General features: G+C 38.9%; 1 long non-coding RNA gene across 3 annotated transcripts in view; it reads right to left on the bottom strand.

Annotated features, from left to right (window-relative positions):
• The window catches only part of LOC103097846 (uncharacterized), a 54,631-nt gene extending 46,314 nt beyond the window's left edge, over positions 1–8,317 (bottom strand). Inside the window, exon 1 of one of the 3 annotated variants that reach the window (XR_001623137.2) lies at positions 7,367–8,317. This is a non-coding gene — a long non-coding RNA (uncharacterized LOC103097846). The remainder of the gene's footprint in view (positions 1–7,366) is intronic. The other 2 variants (XR_008912746.1, XR_008912744.1) reach the window with 2 other exon arrangements.
• Between the last annotated feature and the right edge of the window lie 18,181 nt (positions 8,318–26,498).

The raw sequence follows: 26,498 nt of genomic DNA, 5'->3' as shown, positions 1-26,498 counted from the left end.
CCTGCTTTGTAAAGTGAGTAGGTTTCATTAAATGACCCCTGAGGATCTCTTCAGTTCAAAATCTATGATCAAAAGACTAGAAAATCTTTAAGATCCTATAAAAATTCATTTTAATATGCTGCATTAATTCCTATGTCAGGGTCCTAGATTCTAGAGGTCCCAATCTATTCCTATGTAAGAGTCCTGGATTAGAGGACTCCATTCAATCTGTTGACTTTCATACTCCCTTTGTTCTTGGGAACTTCTAGGAACAAAACCTGGGTAATGGATAAAGGCTCTTCTTGCCTATGTAATTCCAGTACCCACGGGAGAGATGAAAGTCCTGATAAACAATCTGTTCATTAACTATTCACTAATCTGAGATGCCTTGGAGTATCTGATGAGTTCCCAGTTCTGAATAAAGAACCTTTGGCATCTTTGGTCATTAAGAGAGCCACTGCCCAATTAATTTATTGGATGTATGCTAGCCTAATCAATAAACTGATATTTTTACCCAAAAATGAGTCTCTTGATTATTTTACTCATAACCATTCTCACCAACTCCTTTGTTCAGTTGTTCAGGCAAGTCCAATTCTTTGTGACCCCCATGGATCATACTGTCCATGGACTTTTCTTGCAAAGATCCTGGAGTCGTTTGCCATTTCCTTCTCCAATAGATTAAGGCAAAGAGAGGTTGAATAACTTGCTCTGGTACATACAGCTAGTAAATATCTGAGGTTGGATTTGAATTTGGGTCTTCCTGACTCCAGACCCAGTGTTCCATTTATGAATCCATTTAGTTGCTCTAAATCTTATTAAATTCCTTCTGTGGAGGTCTGCCTATTTACTGACTAATAAGCTCATTTTATGAGGAGAATCAATATCCCATTCATTATAATACTGACTTGGCTTGAACTACCCAAGATGTGCTATGGAGAAAGACTAAAATCTTCTCTTCATCCTTCCTGTCTGCACATCAGTTCTTATACCAAAGAGTCATGGAAACTCAATAGATGTTGGGTTTAGTCAGGCAGGAGCTGAGGCATGTTGTCCAAAGAGAATGAGTGGAAACAGATTTTAATCGCCTTCCACGTCAACCCAAAAGCATTTTCTTATCTCTAAGAGGGGGAAAGATGGACATAAAGACAGTTACCAGGCCCTTTTGCTATTTTCCCAGGAGTTAATGGAGCATTGGGAGGAAGATGTTCATTCTACCATAAACTCAGCAAAAACAGATGCTTTTAAGCTTTTGTTGGGAGACAGCAAATGATTCTTTCAAAAAAAAATTTTTTTGCTCGCATGAAAAAATTGAGAAATTTCAGAAGACCTTCCAGCATGGCCCCAATACTAATTTCTATACTTGGGGCTCTGGATCTATTCACTAGGATGGTGATGAATACTATGAAGATTCATGAACTGATTTTGCAGCTGATCGATTTTTACTATGTATAGAACATTCCAGTTTGCAGGGATCTTAGAACAGAGAGCACAGAATCTCAGCACTGTGAAAGGGATCTCTACTCACTAAACTATGTTGCCTCTCACTATAAAGTCATAAAAGAAAAATCAAATTCAAAATTTAAATGAGAATTCGTTGGCCAGAAAGATCCCATCTTCGTGGGGATGGGAAGAATCAGTGAAAACTTCATAGAGGAAGTGTTATTTCAGCTTGATTGACAAAGATGGGTCTCTGGTGTTGTTAAAACAGAAATAGACTTGGAAAAGGAAATATTTGTTTGTAGCTCTCTATGAATGAGTTTATCAAAGAGTAAACTAATCCCCAAAGCCCTTTGGTTTAGGACTGAATGGTAGAGATTCATTACCCAATGCCCTCCACCTGTGTGAAGGGGGACTGGAAAGGGCTCTGCTTTCAACACTCTCTTCAATACGTTTAGGTACCAGCTTCAAGAGAGAAGAGGAGAGGGATGATGCCAACTCTTCTTCAGGTTGCCAAAGGGAGAAAAAGACTGGGAAAAAGCTGGTCATCTCCATCATGTCTCTCTCCTCAACTTCCTATACTAGAGACTTCAGAGTATTTTCTCTTGAGTGAAATCTGGTATTTTTTCTGAGAGCTCCTTTATTCTGTATTATCTGGTATATATTCTCATATATATATATATATGCATATATATATATATATATATATATACTTCCTCTGATTTCTCTTTTGCTGTCGATTTGGATAAATGGGTTTCTTTGCTATTTGGTGTGTGTGTGTGTTCATTGTGGAGGAATTGTGGGGGGAAAGAATCATGCCTTGGATATAAACTTGGGACCTTCTGATCCTCTTAAAAAAATAACCATCATGAATTTAGCTTAAACTTGAAAACTACATCCCCTGAACTAACTATATTTAAGGAGGGAAGCAGCCCTGCACCTGCTTTCTTTGAGGAGCACAGAGAAGCTAGCTTCTGACCCCCAATCTTCTGCTTTCCTTTCTAGTAGAAATGAATGTTCCTTGGGGAAGAGAAGGGGATGCATCTATTCTGATCTTGCTGTGAGCAAACTGAGGCAACTTTACCACAAAAGGATCATGAATTAAAAGCGAGAAGAGATCCTAGGACTCATTTGTGTTCTCTTTTTTATAGATGAAAAAAATGTGGTCCAGAAAGGGCAAAGAGCAACTTATAAATCACACAGATAATAAGCATCAGAGCTAGGATGTTCAATTTATGATCAATTATTCTTTCCCCTGTGCTACAGTCCTTCTGACACTTTCCTGAAAAAGCAGATCGTGAATAAAGGGACTAAGAAGGAAATGTAACTAAGGCAAGTGGAATATGGCTTTGTGCCAGGGTGCTGAAATTTAGAGGGTGTGGACAGTGTACCTCCAGCACTGTAGGAACAACTAAGCTCAGCTTTGAGTTAGCAGAAATATTTACTGATAGAAATCGATCCCCTTCTAATTTCTGTCCCCATCCCCTTACTGCCACAACCTGAGTGCTTTCCTGTCTCCCCTCCCCTCAACAGAAGCCTCCAGGTGCCTCAGTCAAGCAACTGGGAATTGAGGACATATTTTGGGCCACTTGACTCAAGAGCAAAAAATCACTAGTTAAAGCCCTGATTAGAATTATAATGGGCTGGAAGAAGGTAGCCAAGGATGTATTTACAGAAAAAAAAAAGGCAAAGTGCTTTCAAGCCTAAGAAATAGCCTGGCTGTCCTCAAATGATTTAAAATACCAATTCATATTTCTAGAAATGTTTTAAGATTTGTTGAGCCCTTTCCTCACTGAATGGTTTTATCCCCATTTTAGAGACGAGTAAGTCAAGTCCATTAAGCATCTTAAAACTTTACTTTATGTGCCAAATGCTATTGATAAACCCTGGAATAAAATAATAGGCAGATTATTTATAATAAATAAATAAGAATAAATAAAAAATTTAATAAAATAAAAAAGAAAGGCAAAAAACAGTTTCCCTAATCCCAAGGAGCTCACAGTCTAATGCACAAGCTGAAAGACAGGGGGATGAAGGGACTGGCCCAGAGTAGGTCCAAGAAAGGAAGGAAATTCAAGGCTGATGCCCCAGAGACAAGGTGCTCTTTTGTCTGTTCTGGGTGATGGGACTGGTATTCATTAAACCAACATGCTGGAAAGTTTCAGCATCAAGAGCATTAGTAGTTGGTCCCACAAACTTTACCACACAGACACCAATTATACTATAACTCCCAATTAAGGGAAAACTCATCATTTCAATGTAATGTAATTATATTAAATAACACTAGTCATGTCAGTGCAGAGACTGGGCCAGCTTCTAATTAGGTGCTGTACCCAGACACTTCTGAGCAGAGCAAGAATAATTGGGACCTGGTATTTTCCCATTTCAGTGTTGGTCTGAGTTTTCCTCAGTGGCCCTGCTAGCACTTTCCTGCCCTCTCTCGAGCAGAGGAATCAGCTGGATTTGTGATTTAGACACAAGGGAGTTACTGTCAGTCACTATCCAGGTGGAAGGTGATCTGGTGTGTAAATTTTTTTAAAAAGGCCTGAATTTAGAGCCAGAAGACCGAGGTTCAAATCCAAACACTGTCTCTTACAATCTGCTGGACCTAATTTAGCACTTAATCTCCCTTGATAATTTCTTACCCCTGCAATAAAGATGTCAGACTGGCTGATCTAAGAATTCCCTTCTACATTTAGACCAATGATATTTTCCCCAAGTTCCCAAGCTGAAAATATTTTTCCTCTTTAAACTTCCCAAGAATATTTGGTCTGGATCTCTCCTTACCTATCAGATAATGTTCATGCACCCAGAGATGTTCCTGACATTTCCCTCCAAAAAAACTATATATATATATATATATATATATATATACACACATATATATACATATATATACATACGTATATATATGTGTGTATATATATATATATATACATATCTTTCAGGAGTGACATGAGGATCAAATAAGATAACATGTACAGTCCTTTGCAGACCCAAAAGAGCTACATAAATGCTAGGTATTATTATTATTAATCTTTGAGTCTTTCTCAGATGATCTCCTTTTCCAAAGACATTTATCTTTTCAACACACATATTCCCATTGTCATACTCTATGACTGTGAATCTTAGAACACCAAGCAATCAAAGTTAAATGTGATCCATAGGGCAGCAGAGAAATATCTGATGGAAACAAGCAGCTACAGCCTCCTTCCCATAATGACCTATGACTCAAGAAGTGACACAAAGGATGGAGGAAAGGTGGGACCAGAAATGGAAATGGACCAGTCATGTCCCAGACTTGAAGGTACAGAGGCACCCATGAAGCATGCCAAAAATGAAAGGAAAGTCTCCAGAACTTTGGATGGATCCTCTATGATGAACTCATGGAAGAGCATGGACAAGAATCACCCAGGAAGGAAACACACACCATATGGACCAATGCAGGGACCAGACACATTGATGACAACACAGATACACTGAGGAAAGTAGAAGTCCTCAACACCTAGCACCCAGCCCTCACATATAGTAGGTGCTTAATAAGACTTTATTATTAATTCATTAGTTAAACTCCAATTATGGAATTGTATGCATCATCAATGAGTAGAGGAAGGAATTTTAGAGGCAGAAAAATTTTATCAGAAGTTATAAATGTAGTTTGTACAACCCAGTGGAATTACTTGTCAACACCGGGAGTGGGGAGGGAAGAGGGGAGGAAAAGAAAATGAATCCTATAAACCTGGAAAATATTCTAAATAAATAAATTTTTTAAGTTACAAATGTAGGAAACCAGTTATTTTCCCTGCATATAAGGACGAACTTTACAAGAATTAAGTAATCATTAGAAGCAAAGGATCCCTTCTGGATCACTACTTCACATGACAAAGGGGCTGGCATAGCTCAATGAAATGAAAAATGTCTGACAGACAGATCATAGTGAAGAGTTCTGAAAAAAGGTGAGCCATTGAGGTACAGATAGGTGGCTCAGTGGATAAAGAGTCAAGTCTAGAGATGGAAGTTCCTGGTTCAAATCTGGCCCCAGTTGCTTTCTAGCTATGTGATCCTGGGCAAGTCATTTGACCCTAATTGCCTAGCCCTTGCCGTTTTTTTTGCTTTGATACTTAGTATTGATTCTAAGATAGAAAGTAAAGAAAAAAGGGGAAGGGGAAGGGGAAGGGGAAGGGGAAGGGGAAGGGGAAGGGGAAGGGGAAGGGGAAGGGGAAGGGGAAGGGGAAGGGGAAGGGGAAGGGGAAGGGGAAGGGAAGGGAAGGGAAGGGAAGGGAAGGGAAGGGAAGGGAAGGGAAGGGAAGGGAAGGGAAGGGAAGGGAAGGGAAGGGAAGGGAAGGGAAGGGAAGGGAAGGGAAGGGAAGGGAAGGGAAGGGAAGGGAAGGGAAGGGAAGGGAAGGGAAATCCACTGGAGAAGGAAATGGCAAACCATGCTAAAGCTGAAATACTTTAGCCACATAACAAGAAGCCAGGACTCATTGGAAGCCTGGTCCTGGAAAAGACTGAAGGCAAAAGAAAAGGGGACAGCAGAATATGAGATGGATAAATAGTGTCACAGAAGCAATGAACATGAACTTGGACAGACCTTTGAAGTCAAAAGAGGAGAGAAATGCCTGGCATGCTATCATCCATGGTATCATGAAGGATTTGACTTGACTGAATGACTCAGCACAGAAAGAGGATAACAATGGGAAGTTTCAAAGGGATTCATAATGCAAAAAATATCCAAAACTCCTGGACTTGGAGATCTTCAAGGTCCCTCCCATTTCCTATGTGTTTTATTCTATGACCCTTTCCACCTCAGAAGACATTTGCTCTCGGGTCCCTTCCATTCCTAACATTCTATATAGTCTATATATTACTCTATAGTCTAAGATCCCTTCAAATTCTAACTTTCTTTGTGCTAGGTTCTAAGAATATTTCTTTTTTATTTTTATTAAAATTTTTTCAAATACATACAGAAACATTTTTGACAATTGTTTTCTGACATTTTGTAATTCAGATCTCTCCCTCCCTCCTGCCCCCAGGCATTAAATAGTCTGACATGGTTACACCAATGCTTTCAGGCATATTCCCCATGTCATAACTGAAGACAGATATAGCATATACAATCAAAAACTCATGAGGGAAATAAAGTGAAGGATGGAGTGCTTTGATCTGCAATCAGGTTTCAACAGTTCCTTTCCATGTTTTGTTCTTTTTTTTTCATCATGAGTCCCTTGGGGTTATCTTGGAATCTTGTTTTGCCGATAATAATTTAATTATCTAAAGTCAGCTCTAGTCACCCCACATACCTGAAGTACAGTCAGCTCTAAGATCAGGCCTGGTGGTCTTTCCCCTTAAGAGAGGCCATAGGCTCGTGGAACAAGCTCATGAAAAAATACCGAAAATAAAATTATTCAAGGGTTACTCCAACGGGATCCCACAAATAATACTTTATCTACCACCAACTTGTTTTCCTCCCTGACAACAAACCCCCAAAATAATATTGTGCCCTTACCCCTGACATGCAAATTGGTCAGCTCCAGAGAGGCTGTCCAGAATCAGAGCAAAAGAACCCCACTCTCAGAAGGATACTCTGGAACACCCCTTCCCCTCCTTCCTGCTATCGCCTTCCCTTCCTGATGAATGGACCCACATCCCTGTGCTCCCCAAGGCAGCACTGCCCTTCCATGAATCATACGGTATGTTCCTGAGTATCTGAGTGGTAAATCAGGTCCCCTTTCCCTCTCTCTCCTTCCCAATTGCTCTAATTTTAGTCCTTCCCTCTTTTGATTATTTCCTATTGATCATCTATATGTCATGTTTCTATAGAGAGGTTTGTCCCCCACTAGATTGTGAGCTCCTCGAGGGCAAGGACTATCTTTTACCTTCCTTTGTACTCCCAGAGCTTAGTACAATGTCTCCCACAGAGGAGATCCTTAATAAATGCTGGTTGACTCACTGTCCTAAAGTCCTTCATGTCCTTAAAGACAATCCGATTCGTTTCCTTCCATTTCCAACATCCGTGCTCTAAGATCCACTTCTGCTCTAGTATTCTTTAAGATCCTGTGGTCTAAATGTCCTTTGTCTTTCAGCATTCTGTGTTCTAAGGTCTCTTCCAGCTCTAGCATTCCATGATTCCAACTCTCTTCCAGAGGTGCTATCAAACATTTGGAAATCAATGGCACTTGTCCCAAAGAAGCTGGTTCCAAAAGCATCCTCTCCACCCCCTCCTCATCTCGATACATCCACCACCTTTCCAGGAAGGGATTGGGAAGCTCATCTTCCTTTAGCATTTGAGCCCTTCATTTTCTCTCTTACCTTCCTTTCCAAATTGTGGATAATTAAATCCTGCAAGCCTTGGAAACTGTGGCCAGAAGGCTCCAGATTGGATGGAGGAGGAAAGGGATTAACTCAAGAGGCTCATTTCAGTGATAAGACTAATGAAGGAACAGCGGAGAGGTGTTTGTTTCTCTGGAGAAGAGTTTAACCTTGGGAAGGATTTCATCCAGGGAGGGTTGGCTGATGGGAGCCCATCTCCTCTGGGCAGAGATCCATGATCACTGGCTCCGGATTTCACCCACTAAGATGGCAGATAGCTAAGTAAGCATTAGGCAAAGGATGCTGGCACTAGTCCCTAGGAAGCCGCTGAGAGCACATGTCTCTGAGAGCTCAGGGCCAGGACAAGAGCCAAGGTCAGGGGAGGGCTCGGAAACATCCAAGTCACGGGCTCTCAGGAAAAAGCCTAGCAGCCAGGCCTGCTGCTGGCATGGGGCATTCCCTACCAACACTCTCAGCCAGCTTGCATGCATGGAAGAAGAGTCAAAGGGATGGGGATGAAAGCCCACCCAAGCACATCCGCTTTGCCTTAAGGTCTAAAGCAGCAGATCCAAGCACTGCCAAATTGTATAAATATGTATTTATACACAATAAAGACACATGATATATTTTATATAAATATAATATATTAAATATAAATATATACTCATTAATATACAGTTGATTATATAGAGTATAATTTACTTATTATATATTCTATATACAGTTGATTAGAGTATAATATATTTATTTATTATATATTCTATATACAGTTGATTAGAGTATCATATATTTATTATATATTCTATATACAGTTGATTAGAGTATCATATATTTATTTATTATATATTCTATATACAGTTGATTAGAGTATAATATATTTATTTATTAAATATTCTATATACAGTTGATTATATAGAGTATAATATATTTATTTATTATATATTCTATATACAGTTGATTAGAGTATAATATATTTATTTATTAAATATTCTATATACAGTTGATTATATAGAGTATAATATATTTGTTTATTATATATTCTATATATGTATGTTATATATGTATATTAATGAGTATATATAATTTAATATATCATATATCATAATAATATGCTATATATACTATAATATTTTATAGTTATATAGTTATAATATATAATATTTTTATATAATTTATATATATATAATTTGTGTAATATATAAATATATATATAAATGTATATATAAATATATATAAATATAAATATAAATATATAAATAATTAAAAGAGGGTATTATTTTAATATATTATATTAATAGATGTATGATATAATAGATTTATGATATATAAATATATTATGCATTTAATAATGCATATTATTGCATTATTGCAATTAATGCAAAAATAAATAAGTATAAATGAGTATATATTACAATAAAAATAAATCTTTATTTCTATTGTATATATTATTACATTTTATAATATATAATAATATAATATACAATTATACAATTTAAATATATAATTAAACTCTTACTAGCTTAGTAACACTCTAAGATAGAAGGGCAAGGACTAGGCAATGGGGTTAAGTGACTTGCCCAAGGTGGCACATCTAGGAAGTGTCTGAGGCTAGATTTGAAACCAGGTCCTCTTGGCTTCTAGTCTGGTGCTCTATTCCCTGTGCCACTTAGCTGCTTCTGTCAGACTATAGTTTTAAGGCACATAATGATAGGAGGAAACTACTAATGGACATAGTGCACTGCTAGTCAAATTAGTGATTTCCAGTTACCATTGCTCATAAATATGCAGTTTTGAGAGAGGACGTTTCAATCAGGGTAGTATGACGGAAGTTGTTCTGTTTTTATTTTTAGAAATGTCTGGCTCCTCCACTTAATGGGAAGAAGGAAGAGGAAAAGGAGAACAAACCCATTTTATACAGTTTTCAGACCTCCACAATGCTTTACATGAAACGCATTCAATCCTCAAGACCAGTTGGTAGGGTAGACCACTTAACAGTGAAGATTAATAATAACTACTACTATTTATAATAGCTAGGCATACCAGTTGAGAAAGAGCCCAACCTGAAGCCAACAAGACCTGAGTTCATTTCCAATCTCAGACCCTGGACAAGTCACTTAACCCAGTTTATCTCCATTTCCTCATCTAAAATGAGCTGGAAAAAGAAATGGCAAAGCACTCTAGTGTCTTTGCCAAGAAAACTCTAAATGGGGCAATGAAGAGTTGGACCCTACTGAAATGACTCGACAACAATATTTCTATAGCACTTTAAGATTTGAAAAGCACAACATCTTCACAATAAACCTATAAGGTAGGAGCTATTATTGCATCCATTTTATAGATAAGGCAACTGAGCCTGAGAAGATTAAATGATATGCATCATGCATCTAAGTCCTGGTGTCTGAAACAGGATTCAAACTCAATCTCTCTAACTCGAAGTTGAGTGCTCTATCTGCAAGTATCTGGACTAGGATTTGAACCCAGCTCTTCCTGATTCCAAAGCCAGTGTTCTCTCCATTACTGAATTGAACTAGCAATTTTTTTCCCTAAAAAAAAAAAAACAGCTGAAGACATAGGCTAAGAGAGGGTAGAAACCATTAAGTCACTGCTGGGGAAGCAACATCATGGGACTGGAAATTCCTGGACCTTCATGTTTAACTAATTATTCTTACTGATCAAAGAGCATTTATTAAGCACTGACAATATGTAAAAGGTAGCTAAGTGGTACAGTGGATAGAACACCAGGTCTAGAGTCAATAAGATTCCTCTTCCTGAGTTCAAATCTGGCCTCACACACTTGTGAGCTACGTGGCCCTGAGCAAGTCACTTAGCTCCATTTGCCTCAATTTCTCATCTATAAAATGAGCTGCAGAATGAAATGGGGAAACCACTCAATTATATTTACCAAGAAAATTCCAAATGGGGTTAAGGAGAGTCAGCTACGACTGAAAAATGACTGCATGACAACAAAAAGGAAGCTAATCTTCTTACATCTTATTCACACACATATATCCTGTGATCTGGTAGTATCCTTTATGTCCCTTTCAAAAGGCATTTATTTGCCTGATGCCAGGAATTTTCACTGGCAGATCCCCAGGACCAAAATGCTCTCCATCCTCATCTCCTGACTTCTCGAGCTTCCTTCAAGTCCAAGCTAAAATCCTTCCTTCTACAAGCAACCCTTCCTGATCCCCCTTAATGTTAGTTCTTTCCCTCTGTTGATCATCATAATTTTTTCTGTCTATATCTTGTTCAGAGCCATTTGTGTGTTGTCTCCCCCATTATATTGTGATCTCCAGAGCAGACTGCTCTTTTGCCTTTCTTTGCTTCCCCCACTTAGTAGTGTGCCCAGCACATAATAGTAAAAGGATGTATTTCTAATATATTGAATTATTTCTAATTCTGGGCTTTGAACTGGAGTCCAAACCAGTTTCTCAGACCCTCCTACTCATTCCTTTGTTCCTTGGGAGTTTGGGGAATGTCCCACCCTAGAATACGTTCCATTGTAGAATGATAGAAAGGTGACACTAGGGGTTCATCTTGCTCAGTAAACAAGAACCAGCCTGACCCCAAGGTATGGCTGCTAGCTGCAGAACCAAGTCCTTAAACTTCCCATGGAGAAACATAGAATAAGGTCACTCCTACCTGGGAAGAATTCGATTCCTCCTTCTAGACGTTGGGAATATGGTGGAACCAGGCATGTCATTGTCAACCATCACTCAAGGAATTGGGGTGGGAATTGAAAGTATGATGGGAAACTTCCTCACTGGCTATCCACCAGTCAGAGATTTCTTGAAATGTCATGGGGAAGGCTAAATAATAGGCTCCCAAAATTGTTTTTTATGGATCCATGCAACAGGATTTGGGAATTAGAGAGAGAGACAGAGACAGAAACAGAGAAAGAGACAGAGACAGAGAGAAAGAGAAAGAGACAGAGACAGAGAGAAACAGAGACAGAAACAGAGAGACAGAGACAGAGAGAGACAGACAGAGATAGAGACAGAAATAGAGAAAGAGACAGAGACAGATAGAGACAGAAACAGAGAGACAGAGAAAGAGACAGAGACAGAGAAAGAGGGAGAGAGAGAATCATTGACCTATTAATTTATTGGTTATTGCTAGCCTAATCAATACATTTATTTTCTTTACTCAGAAGCCAATCTCTCAGAATTTCAATATCAGAGTAGGTGCTTAATAAGTGTTTATTGACTGCTGATTGGCAGGCACTAGGGATATAAGTACAAAGCATGAAGCAATCCCTGCTCATAATTAGTTCTTGTTATGCTGGGGAGGATTAAAGGATTACTAATGTTTTCTGCATCCTCTAAGTTTAGGCCCCCTGGGACAAAACCTTGGCGACCCCACTCAGGTACCATTTCTGGTTTCTGTTTGTTGCCTGACTGCCTCCTGCCTCCTGGCCCCTCCAGCCCAACGTCCAACAGTCCCCCAGAGCACCCTCTTTGAGTGTATTGCCACCAAGTAAAGTATAGGGGGAAAAACCAAGTTAGTCTTTAAAAACAAAAACTACCAACAAGCCTGTGTCTTTTCTAATGACATGCTCATCAGGTACATAGTAGATGCTCAATAAATGTTTGTTGACTGAGTGACTGACCTGAATCTCCACAGGGCATGAAGTTCCAATGACATATATCCAAGCCAGTCATGGGGGCAACTAAGTGGCAACAGTGGAAAGAGGACTGAGGCTACAGTCAGGAAGATTCAGCATCCCAAGTCCAACCCTGACCTCAGGCACTTATTAGATGGACAAGTCACTGAACCTTGTTTGCCTCAGTTTCCTCATCTGTAAAATGAGCTGAAGAAGAAAATACTACAAACTGCACCAATTTCTTTGCCAAGAAAATTCCCAAAAGGGGTCACAAGGAGTTGAACGTGACTGAAATGACTGAAAAACAACACCAAACCAGTCATGAGGGCTATAGACTAAAAGCTGTTGCCACCGCTATCGGCTTCTTAGCCAACAAAGGAATCAAGTACCCAGCAGGCTTGAGAGTGAGTGGTTGCTAAATTATAGGGCAAGAAACACTTAGAGTGGTGGGAGGGAGAAGAGCCGGGGAAGCAAACTAATAGCCGGCAAGCATGTCTCTTTAAAAAGTGCATTACCCAAACAAGCAGCAGGTCCTTTAATCCCTCCCACTCCTGCCTGAATGTACACTAATTGAAAATTAAGTTTTCAATTTAAAGCCATTTTCTAATTCCATCTCATTCAGGAACAGTTAGAGCCCCGGTGTTTTGATGAATTCCCAATGTGTTTTTCATCCGCTCCCTCAGGAAGCCAACAAAGGAGCCCTGTCAACTCACTAGTGACAGCAGGCAGGAAGATATGTGCATGAGGACAGTTGTCATGGGAGCCAGAGAAAACAGGGATGGGACAGGGCTAAAGTTTCAGCTGAACCCCAATGGCGGGCAGCAAGCATTTTCCCATTCCTTCTTTTTCACTGTCCTCCCATCCAATTCTCTTCAACAGATTCCATTCTTTTTCCTTTTCTAGACTGTCTGGCTAAAGACAACAAGGATGTCTCATCCTTTTATTCATCACTCTCCTATTGTTTCCTGATTTAAGGGCTTCCTCCATCAATCAATCAATCAGCAAGAATATATGAAGCATTTACTACAGATCAGGCACTGTGCTAAACACTGGGGGTGCAAAGTATAAAGGTGGAGTAGCCAATGAGGGACCCCTTGAACCTTCTATAAATATCCCCTGCCTTATTTTAGTCTTGGAATCATACACAGATATTCTCTTACTGCTTCCAATCCAACCATATGGAAACTTTGACAGGTCAGTTTCCATCCATGAAAATTCAGAGGCTGTGCTTCTAATACTATTGATCATTAGCCCCCACAGATATACTTACTCTTAACAATCAGGCAGTAGACTTAATTAGCTTTTAACAAAGGCATTTACTAAGTCATTTCCCTCTCCAATCTAATATTCACAAGATCAACAAAGTGATTTTCCTAAATCATGGGTCTGAACATATGAATCACCTACTGAATAAATTCCAGTGGCTCTCTATTATCTCTAAGACCAAATACAAGTTATTCTATGCGTCACTTCAGGCTATTACAACTTGGGTCCAATCCAGCTTTCTAGCCTTATTGTACTTTACTCACCTTTACAACGACAGCCAAACAGGCATTCTTGCTGTTCTTCACACAGGATATCCTGCCCACCATCTCCAGGTCTAAGCACTGGAATATTCCATGACTGCAATATACTAATTCTTTACAATCTCTTATTAACTTCAAAGCTCAGCTCAATAACCATCTTCTACCCAAATCCTTTCCTGGTCCCACTGCCAGGCTACTACTCCATTCCCCCTCAAAAAATATATATACATATATATATATATATATTTATAAATAGAATATATATATATTTATAAATAGAATATAAGCTCTTTAAGATCAAGGACTTTAAAAAAGAACTATTTTCTTTCTCTCTTTGTATTCCCAGAATCTAACACAATACTACTACATTGTAGATTTGCTTGTTCATTGATTATAAACAACTACTGATTTTCAAATTAGTTACTATAATTTTCTGACCCAATTAGGTAAGGTGATCTCTTTGAATTTCCAGGTCCTTTGATGTCAACCATCACCTCAATGTGGAAAAGTAGCCAGTAAAATCCATTAACCATAATACTACTAAACTATATATATATATATATATATATATATAACATATATATATTAATATATATATGGATTGATAACTTTATTTACAAAATATTTTATATATATATTTATATAATAAAATATATTATAAAAATCCCAGTCCACATGGGCTGGGATTTTTATAAATAAAGTTATCAGTCCCTAAAAGATAAGGAAGAAGAAATGCCCTGGGGAAAATGGTTAGAAGATAGGGACCTAAAAATAAAAGAGAAACATTCAAGAGAGCAGCACAATGATTTTCAACCTTCTAAAGCATTAAGAATATTTAATGTCAAATTTTTCAAACCTCCACCTACCAATAGCTGAACTAATCATATCTGGAGATTAAGAAAATATGCAATGACCAAATTACAATATTTCTTGTTATAGCATTAGGTCCCCCAGGGATCTATAGACCAAGGTTAAGAACCACTGACATAGGGGCTGGAGAGAATTGCCAGGGTTTGCCATCTTTTTATTTGAACTCTCCAGATCTTGCATCACTCTATCTGTTTATCTCCATGTCATGTCATAACCCCTCTTAAATATTCACCCAACTTGTTCTCACATGCCCAGTTTAGATCCCCAGAAGATCAACAACTGCCTTGGGCTCTAGGGGCAACCTTTTGGTATACTATACATCATTTTTTGTTTTACTCCTTAAGTTTCCATTTTATTTTTTAAATTTTATTTAATTAGATGATTTAGAGTAATTTTCCATGGTTACAAGACTCATGTTCCTCCCCTTCTCTCCCCCACCTCCCTCCCGTATGTGACACACAATTCCACTGGGTTTAACGTGTGCTGTCGATCAAGAACCATTTCCTTATTATTAACATTTGCACTAGGGTGATCTTTTAGAGTTCACTTTCCCAGTCATATTTCCATCAACCAATGTGATCAAGCAATTATTTTTCTTCTGTGTTTCTTTTCCCACAGTTCTTCCTCTGGATATGGATAGTGTTCTTTCTCATATGTCCCTTTGACTTATCTTTCCATCTTAGAATCAATTCTGTGAATTAGTTCCAAGGCAGAAGAGCTGTAAGGGCTAGGAAATGGGGGTCAAGTGACTTGACAAAGATCACACAGCTAGAAAGTGTCCGAGGTCACATTTGAACCCAGGCTCTGCCATCTCTGGACCTGACTCTCAATCTACTGAGCTCCCTAGCTTCCCCTTTTACTATATTTCTAACGTAATTTATCACAATCCCCCACCACAAGCTTCCCATTAACAATCAGCTAATAGATTGATTAGCTTTTAGCAAAAGCATTTACTAAGATACTATAATAAGAACAATTGGTACAAAATATGCCCCCCAAAAAACCCTGGGACACAATTGTCTGCAATTATTCACAGCATCCATGGGAAGAGGGCGTTGAAAATTAAAGTACAAGGGTAATGATGCATCTGAGTAGTCTCTCTGTGTGACAAAGGGGATTACAATTCCTGCTACCAGAAGTCCTTTCTCTCTTTGTAGAGTCCTCACAAAACTCCCTTATGATTTAGCTGTCTGATAGGTATGTTGCTTAATTGGTCTCAAAGGAGCTGCTCCTTTCTTAAGTACATAGCTGGCCCTTCTCTCTCCCACTAGTGGCCAGAATTTCTGAAGCTGCCTCTTCTCTTGGGTGACTCTTTTCAGATACATCTAAATAGAATGTGTATCTCTGCTCCTCACTGGATACATTATTTTCTAGTGGTCAAGTCTCTTTGATGCCATGACCAGTAAAAGGGAGGAAGGGAAGAAAGTCCCCTCTTTCCCCAAAGAGTGATTCTTTTACAGTGACCTGCTTTTTTTTCTCCATTTATAGCTCCAACTCCAACAAACTCTGAAACTTCTACTCTAAATTCCCAAACTTACTTGTTATTTTTATACATAGAACATCTGATTCTTTCAACCAATCGCATGATGCTTTGTTTCCTGAATAGTGTTTGCTGCTTTTAATCCAGTGGCCAAAGCCCTATAATCCCTTGGAGCTGATTAAGAATTTATTCACATATTGCAGGCTATAGGAAAATTCCTTAGGACCTTGGTGATGGCATTCTGGACCTTTTGATTGATTTCTTTGACCATGTCAGCTAAGTGAGAAGTGAAATTCTTTTTCTTACACTGATTACATTCTGAGCCTTTTATTATATTACATTACTTGGGATGCCTATGGGTGAAACTTCCTCTCTTATACTTGTTACTTGGTTTACATAAACCTCTCTAAGGTTTATTTATAAGTCTAAAACTCTTATTTAAACTAATCTCGTCTCCAGGGCTATATCTGAGGCAGACTTAAGAAAAGTCTTTTTTTTTTTTAAAGAACTACAAGAATGATTAGCAGAGATTCATCCTTGAAAAGTTGGAGAAACCAAAGAGAGGAACATCTGCCTGGATTCTTTCCAACAAGGAGCAACTAGATGCTGGAATGGGAATAGCAAGAACCTTGGAGGACATTGAACATTACATCAAAGAATTTGTGATAGAGAAGAAGAAATCCAAGCACAATTTTTTCTAAGAACAGATTAAAGGATTCACATACACAGTCCAGGAAAGTTGGGAAATTCTCAAAATAGAAACTGAAGAGATTTTTGTCCAGGTACAAGTTGGACAAAATGGCCTCGGATGCCACATTCAACTCTGAGATTCTATGACTCCAATTTCCATGTGACTGTTAAAATAATATTCCCATGGGATGTAGACTCTAAATGATCACTCTAGTGCAAATATTAATAATATGGAAATAGGTCTTGATCAATGATACATGTAAAACCCAGTGGGATTGCTCATTGGCTACAGGAGAGAGGTTGGGAGGAGGAGAGAGAAAGAACATGAATCATGGAACCATGGAAAAATAGTCTAAATTAATTAATTAAAGAAATAAACTTAATTTAAAAAATAATATTCCCATAGCACAGCTCTGATCATGTCCTCTCCCTACTCAAAAACCCTCAGTGATTCCCTATTTCTTCTTTCGTGAACTCCAGAAACCTCATATGAGCTTTTGAAGCCCTCCACAATCTAGGTCTGATCTATCTGCCCAGACTTATTTTCTCTTCTTTATGAGTCCTATGTTCAGACCAAAATAGACTACATATCATGCATTTTTCCCCATGCACTTGCACAATTTTTGTTTTGAGATCAGATTGCATTCAGGATTTCCTGCATGCTATCTATGCGCCACCCAACTGCCTCTATTAAAAAAGTTTTTAAAAGAACTTTACATATATGATTTAATTTGGTCCTTACAACATCCCTCTGTTATTATCCCCAATTTATAGATGAGAAAACTGAGACTGAGACAAGTTAAGTGACTCATCCAGGTTCTCACAGCTACTAAGTGGGAAAGGGAGGATTTGAAATCAGGTCTATCCTGACTCTAGGCTTTCATTGTATCACCTGTTGTTGTTCAGTTGTTTCAGTAATGTCCAACTCTTCATGATTCCATCTGGGGTTTTCTTAGCAAAGATAATGAACTGGCTTGTCATCTCCCTCTATGACTCACTGCACAGAGGAAACTGAGGCAAACAGGGTTAAGTGACTTGCCCAGGGTCACATAGCTAGTAAGTGTCTGAACTCAATTCTTCCTGACTCCTGCCCTAGCCCTCTGTCCATTGCACCACCTAGCTGAACCATCTACCTGCGTGAAAAACATTTATTGATCCTTGGTAAATACTGAAATGAATACAACTCAGTTGAAATGTTGAACCTAGGGGGAAAAAAGATAAATGATCCACAATCAAATATTATATGTAATACATGTAAAATATAAAAAGTAAAAAAGTAAATATATGAAAAACAAAAGATATTTGAAGGACTGACCCATAGAAGATCAATTAGATGTATCCTATCTGGTCCCAAGGGATGGACCAAGAGCAATGAGTAACGTCAAGAAAAACTATAGTTTCATAAATTTAGGGCTGGAAGAAGAAACCTTAAAAGCCATCTCATCCAACCTTCTAATTTTAGAGAGAAAGAAACTGAGACCCAGACATATTAAGTGCCTTGTTCAGCAGGATCTGTGTTAGAATTCAAACCAAGATCTTCCTGACTCCAAGTCTGTTATTCTATCCACTCATTACCCTCCAAAGGATAATGGACCACCTCAAAGAGTGGACTGCCCCCTCACTGAAATTCTTTGAACAAAGGCTGGATCTCCAATTGTTAACTATGTTGTTATGGGGGTTCTCTGTTGGACTAGATGGTCCCTCCCAACTAAAATTCTCTGATTTTTATCATAAGATAAAAGAGTTCAAATTGGAAAAGACCTCCTCCATCCCTTCCATTTTATAGATGAGAATACTGAAGCTTGGAGAGATGTCAAGAAGGTTGCTGAAAGTCACCCAGATGAACAAGGAGTAGAAAGATATGAGACCAAGTTCTCTCACTCCAAATCCAAGGCACATTCCATGATGTTTGTGACAGTGCTTTCTAACCAGATCTCCCCAAATTCCCCACACTCAAAAATGCATACCCAAAGAAAAAGGTCTGAAGAGTTCCCACTGGTTTCACTTTAAACTCAAGGAATCCCATTCCACTTAACCCCAAACTATTTGAAAGGAGTAAAAGGTGAAAACTCTTTTTTCCCCCTTTTTTGTTGCAGGTTTGAGTTTGGGGATTTTATTTTGATTTGGAGAGTTTTTTGGTCACCAAGAAAAATGATGGGTCTTTATCTCCATCTGCTGGAAAAGGAGAGCAATTCCTTATGATAACTAAAATAAACTTGCTTCAAAGATTCCACATTTTAGATATTGAAAATGGTTTTTTAATAATTTATTGATGTATTTTATTTTTTCCATGATCATGGTTTCCCCTTAGTATTCTCCCTCCCAGAGAATCATCCCATATAGCAAATAATATTGTATTTGAGCCAAAAGAAAAAAAAAGAGGGAAAAAGCAGCTTAACTGATCAATACATCAACAACAACCAAAAAAGTCTGAAAATACATGCAATTTGCAACATTTGTGGATTTGACCTCATAGCTCTGCAGAGGGGTGGAGTGACAGTTTTTTCTCTTGTTTCTTTTTTTTTTACCAAGCTTGCTCTTCATAATTTTGCAACATTTTCTTTTAATTTCTATATGTAATTATTCTTTCCATTAACCTTGTTGTAGTCGTAAATACTGTTTTCTTGGCTTTGCTCACTTCACTTTGCGTTATTTCATGTAGATTTTTTTTTTCATTCTTGGAAGCTATAATTTACTAGTAAATGTTTAACAACTAGATCTCAGGGTGGGGGTATGGAGAGTGTTCATAATACATTTTTATTTAATTAATTTTAATTTGATTTAATCTGCATTGTTATTATTTCTTTTTCATTCTAGAGAGCAAATGAAACAATATATCCAGCCCTGATCTGTAGAAGGTGCTGATTTCTGGGGTATCAATGCTAGGAGTCCCATCTATTTTTAAATCTATGGGAGCAGTAAGGTGGTACAATGGATGCCAGGTCTCAGGTCAAGAGGTCCTGGGTTCAAATATGGCTTTAGACATTTCCTAGCTATGTGACCCTAGGCAAGTCACTTAACCCCAATCTTGCCTGTCTTAGAATTGTTACTAAGACAAAAAGTTGGGGTTTAAAAAGAGAAATCTATGGTCCTTTGACAAAGTACAATGATAGGCAACTCACTTCCTTCTTGGATAGCTGGTTCCCTCATCTTGAAAATGAGATTGATAATACTTATGTCCTCTGCTTTACACAGTTGTGAATACACTCTTGTGCCAATTCAATCTAAGAAGCATGTGTTACAGTCCTGAAATGAAGAATATTCATCTTCCTGAGTTCAAATCTGGTCTCAGATACTTGTTAGTTGTGTGATCCTAGGCAAGTCATGTCACCCTGTTCGCCTCAGTTTCCTCATCTATAAAATGAATTGGAGAAGAAAATGGCAAATCACTCCAGTATCTCTGTTGAAAAAAAAACCCAAACGAGGTCCAAAAGAGTTGGGCATGACTGAACAACAACAACAACAACAAAATGAGCTGGAGAAGGAAATGGCAAACCACTTGCCAAGAAAACCTCAAATGATGTCACAAAGAGTCAGACACAACTGAAAAAAAATAACTAAACAGTCCTAATGCTTTAAGTACCTACTGTGTACAAAGAACCCTAGGCCCTAGGGATACAAAGACAAAATATCAAACTCTCTGTTCTCAAAGGCTTCCTCCTAACATAAATGACCCAAGAATTTTCTGAGGATCACTCAAATCCTTGGTCTGTTGCCTTCTCCAGATTGAACTTTGGCTACATCATCATCTGGAATTTCCCCAAAGATAGTCACCAAACTAGACTCAAAACATGTAGCAGTTTCATTCATAAATGAAAGGATATAAAAAACCAATCAGCAAATATTTATTAAGTACCTACTAGATGTCAGTCTTGGACTGGGCTAGGAAAACATACAAAGGATAGAACCATCCCTTATTGCACGAAGCCTGTAGTACCTGGGTGAGACAAGAAGGTGTGTGTGTGTGTATGCAGTATAAATGCAAAGTAAAAAAATCAAATGCACACAAAGCAGTTAATTACAAGACATTTGAATCAATCAGCATAAGGTTCATGAAGATGATACTTAAGTTGTATCTTCTAAGAAGGGAGAGACTCAATGAAGGAATGCATTCCAGGCATGAGAGATGGCCTGAGCAAAGCTAAGAAGACAGAAATGAAATATCATATGTGAAGAAAATAGAGGAGGCAGCTAGGTGATTCAATGACTAAAAAGCCAGGCCTAGAAAGAGAAGGTCCTGAGTTCAGACACTTCCTAATTGTATGATCCAGATCAAGTCACTTAACCTCAATTGCCTAGTATTACATAGTATTGATTCTGAGGTAAAAGAGAAGGGAAGAAAAGGAAAGAAAAGAAGGGAGAGGAGAGGAGAGGAGAGGAGAGGAGAGGAGAGGAGAGGAGAGGAGAGGAGAGGAGAGGAGAGGAGAGGAGAGGAGAGGAGAGGAGAGGAGAGGAGAGGAGAGGAGAGGAGAGGAGAGGAGAGGAGAGGAGAGGAGAGGAGAGGAGAGGAGAGGAGAGGAGAGGAGAGGAGAGGAGAGGAGGAGAGGAGAGGAGAGGAGGGGAGAAAGGGAGGGAGGGAGGGAAGGAGGAAGGGAGGAAGGGAGGAAGGGAGGAAGGGAGGAAGGGAGGAAGGGAGGAAGGGAGGAAGGGAGGAAGGAAGGAAGGAAGGAAGGAAGGAAGGAAGGAAGGAAGGAAGGAAGGAAGGAAGGAAGGAAGGAAGGAAGGAAGGAAGGAAGGAAGGAAGGAAGGAAGGAAGGAAGGAAGGAAGGAAGGAAGGGAGAGAAAGGAAGAGAGAGAGAGAAAGGAAGAGAGAGAAAGAAAGAAAGAGAGAGAAAGAAAGAAAGAGAGAGAGGGAGAGAGAGAGAGGGAGGGAGGGAGGAAGGAAGGGAGGGAGGGAGGAAGGAAGGAACGAACGAACGAACGAACGAACGAAGGAAAAAAGATCTCACTGAAGGATATCATGACCTATTGGCTGGAAACATAGGTGTGCCTACAAGCTGACCAGCAGGGTTTATATTCTCTCCTGGGGCAATAAAGAACCTCTGGAGTTTGAGTAGAGAAGTCACATGGTCAGCTCTGTTTTTAAAGAAAATTATCTTGGCAACATGATTAGGATGAAGTAGGGAAGAGATGAGTTAGGGAGACCAATAAAGAAGCTGTTGCAATAATCTAAGTGAAGGCCTGAGCTAAGATGGTAAATGAGTGAGTAGAGAGAAGGGAACAAATGTAAGAGATGTTGTAAAGGTAGAAATAGCAAAGAGTAAAGAAAGTTCCTATATCTGAGCCCATGGCCATGGTTCAAAAGAACAAATAGTAGCAAGTGCAGAAAACAATTACACCTAAGCCTTCGTCTTCATCCTGAATTAACCTGGAATCATAGAATCACAACATTTGAGTGCTGGCAGGGACCTCAATGAAAGGATCAAGTAGTCCAAGAGATAAATCAAAGGACTTCCTGTTCTAGCACACTATCATGTCTCAGTATCCGTAGTAAAGAGAGTACCAGCCTCAGAGCCAGGAAGACTTGACTTGAAAGACATATTCAGACATTCATAAAAGTGTGAACCTCAACGAGTCCCTTAATCTCTCTGAGCCTCATCTGTAAAATGATAGGGTTGAGCTCTACAATTCCTTCCAGCTCTAAATTTATGAGCTTATAAATTCCTTGAGGGCAGGTATTGTCTTTTGCTTCTTTTTGTATCCCTAGCACTCAGCCCATTGCCTGGCATATAGTAGGTACTCAATAAAAGTTGACTGATTGATTATAAGGCAACCAACCTCTGTGGCTATCTCCTTCTTAGTTCCTTTGCTGGCTTCTGTCAGAAAATACTGCTCATCACCTTTCTTTGGGGAACAGCTTTTTGTCTATGGAAAAACTGTCTCAGCTGGTTGTGTTAATCTCAAGACATCTTCAAACCAGAATGGCTCCATTCTTTGAAATCTGATTTTGAGTACTTGTATCTCACAATCTCAGCCCTTTATACTGTGAACTTTAGATTACTCCACCCTACTTAGTCTAACAAAAACAGGAATGTCTACACCCATACTTAAGGATTAAGTATTTAGGAAGATGGCCTTTGGCAGACCTGTGTTAGCAAATGACAAATCAGAAACAACTGACAGACCCCTGGGCTGTCCTAAGTCAAGCTTAAGCTACCATTAGTACATGTGAGATGCAGGAAAGTGATGTAAAAACTATCTATATATTTCACATCACTTCCTCTCTCTGGTCTCTTCCCGCGGAGAGGTGGCTCTGACTGTCAGTGTGCTGAGCGTTTTGGCATCTTGGCATGGTGGCAGCTACTGCCCATTTTGGTGGTGAGTTTTCCTTGATACTATATGGGGAGAAGCTAAGTAGCCTAGTTCAGGTGAGGCATCTTAACTGAGCTCTCTTGGAATTTAGCTGATTCTTTTCTCCTTTACCTTCCAAATATTTTCCTCTTAGAAAGCCTCTAATCTTCTTCAGAGACCTCATGGCACAGGCCAGGCGGGAGAAATCCTATACCCTCCTTCTCTTCCTTCTCCTTAATTCCTTTCCTCTATATTAATTAAAATTACCATAAATTTCCAGATGACTTGGGTATTTTATTTGGGATTTCCTCTGGCAACCAAAATTAATTTAGATTAGGTCACAACCCTAAAATTATCCTTACAATACCAAAGATTTATCAGGGTGCTATAAATAGGAAAACTGCTTACACTATTCAGACAAGTGTTGGTTTTTCCATGACTAGTGAGTTTTGAGGGAATTATTCCCATCTTTCCCTTGGAATCAATGTGTATACCCCTTACTCAGTGATAGATATCCTGTTTCCTTGTTCCTTTCTTTCCATTCTCATACATTTCTCTTGGAAATTGAGACAATTAAGCTGGGTTTGCTTCAAAGAAATACCTAAAGAGGAGGTAGGTGACTTAGTAAATGGAGATCCAGGCCTAGAGATGAGAGGTCCTGGATTCAAATCCAGACTCAGAAACTTCCTAGCTGTGTGACCCTCGGTGAGTCACTTTACCCCACTGCCCAACCCTTACCACTCTTTTCTACCTTGAAACCAATATTTAATATTGATTCTAAGACAGAAGATAAGGGCTTTAAAAAAAACTAAAAAAGAGAGAGTAGGGGGTGAAAATAAAGATTTAAATTCCTGGCAGTGGTGTTTTCTCAAGTACCATTCAGTCTTTGCTAGGTAAAGAAAGCCCTTCCTAAACTATAAAACACTAAGTAAATAGGAGCTTATTATCATTAGCATCAGTGCTTTAAGATGTCAGTAACAAAAAAGATCAGTTGTTATAAAACTAATATTTTGTATCTAAAAATGACTTTTATCAGGTTTGTACCTAAGGTAGAGCCGCTGGTGCTGTGAACTAGGGTGCTAAAGTTTAGAAGATTATAATAATACTTGTACTTCAGCAAGAACAAAAAAAATTTGGTCATAGCACCTATTTAGGAAAAATTATTCATTGAAATAGAAAGCTTTCACTTGATGTGCTTCTCTCCTCTATTTATCATCTCAACTAATAGCCCAGTGTCAATGCCAGGATTATCTTCTGCCACAACTGCACCCCAGATGCCCCTCAGTCCAACCCAACTTTGCCCTGCTCCCTCTCCAAACAATGGTTTCTTCAACAATGATATCTGAGTGATCCAAGTTTTTTCCTAAGTCTCTCCCTCAACAACTCCCACACAATTGAATTTGTCTTAAAAAGTTGATGTGAAGGCATCATTTATACTTATTGTTCCCAGGTACGTTTTGTTTTGCGTTTTCCAGGCATCAGAACTGCCACTTACTGCTCTAGCCTTGAGAAATAAAATTGGGAAAAACACAGAATCAGAAAACCTGAATTCATGTCCCAGATCTGCTACTTTCTACCCATGAGACCTAGTGTGATTTTTAGATTCTCTCCATCTTGCTTGGTCTAGCACCCAGAAATGTGCACACCCACATTACACGGGCATGTGCTAGCAAATGACAAATCAGAAACAGTGGGCTATCCTAAGTCAAGCTAAGTTATCATTGGTATAGATGAGATGCAGGAAAGTGGCATAAAACCATCTATGTAAAGCACGTCACTTCCTCTCTCTCCCTCTTTCCCTGGAGAGTTGACTCTGGCTGGCAGCCTGCTAAGTGTTCCGACATCTTGGCATGGTGGCAGCTATTTGTCTGCGTTTGGCGGTGAGTTTGCCCTTGAGCTGATTCAGGCTCAGACATCTTGGCTGAGCCCTTTTGGAGTTCAGGCTGATTCCTTCCTCCTTACTTTCTAGAGCCTCTGGTCTTCCTTCTGGCACTAGCCAGGTGGGAGAAATCCTACTCCCTTTCCTTCTTCCTTCTTCTTAATCTCTTTCCACTATATCAATTAAATCACCATAAATTTCCAGATGACTTGGGTATTTTATTATTTTGGATTTTCCCTGGTGACCAATTAAATTTAGATTTTAAGTCACAATGCTAAAATTATCTTTACCCTAGGAGAAGTCATTCAGTCTCACTGAGCCTCAGTTTCTTCCTAGATAGAATGGGGAAATGGGACCAGATGATTTCCATTTCCTTCCAACTTTAAATACTACATCAGCTTAACCTTTTCAGTACAAACCACCCACGTTGTCTCTCTCTTCAGTGTCCTTATAGCTTTCATTCAAAATGATGAACATTGAGGGCAATGCTACACTGCATGGACCTCTAAACTGCCAACATCATGGCGAGGAAAGGAAGGATAGAATTCCTGAAGCAAGGATGCACATCAAGCCCCATCTTGCATATTCTCTTATTTATTGTCTACCCTACTTCCACCAACCACCACCATTTCCTCCTCATTTCTAAGAGCAAATAAATCTTCCTAAGAAACAAAAGTCTAAATGTGTGAAAAAAGAAATGACCTGTGTATTATTCCCCCCATCCTAGACTGTGACCACCACTTAAATTCCATCATCATTCATCACTTCATGGCTCAGTGAAAGGCTTAAGCAAAAGAATAACAATGAATTTGGAGGATAAGGACCTATGATCAAATCCTGATGCTGCTACTTAACACCAGTGAAATCTCAGGCAAATTATTTAGCTGCAATGAGGGGCATTTTCCTCTATGGTCCCTTCCAGTTCTCAATCAATGATCTTATTGTCCTATAAACTATGAGTCTCAACATGGAGCAGGCTAAGTCCCTCAAAATGAAGAAGAGAGTGCTAGCTCCAGAGTTTAGAGACCTGTGTTCTACTCCTAGCTTGGCTCCTTACATTACTGGACAAATCTCATAATTTCTGGAAAACTCACTTTCCTCATCTGTTAAAAGGAGCTAAGATTATAGAATTTAGAGCTTGAGCCAGAGTCAAAACACCTAAGTTTGCACCCTATCTGTACCTCAAACTAGCTGTATGAGTAGGGACAACTCATTCTTCCTCTTACAACCTTAATTTTCTCTTCTATAAAATGAGGTAGTTGTACATATTGAGTTGTTTATACCCTTTGATTCAATGAACTTACCATTGAACCTAAACCCCAAGGAGATCAAAGGATTTAAACTAAGATTTTTTTGAGGTCAAGTCCAGCACTTTTTCCTTTATGTCACATATAGTTATATTAAGTATAATAAGTATAAGTATATATGTCATAT

The sequence above is a fragment of the Monodelphis domestica genome, chromosome 6 (assembly GCF_027887165.1).
Source record: "Monodelphis domestica isolate mMonDom1 chromosome 6, mMonDom1.pri, whole genome shotgun sequence".
NCBI lineage: Eukaryota > Metazoa > Chordata > Mammalia > Didelphimorphia > Didelphidae > Monodelphis > Monodelphis domestica.
Note: the sequence above shows the minus strand (reverse complement) of the source record. Positions and strands in the feature narration are given on the sequence as shown.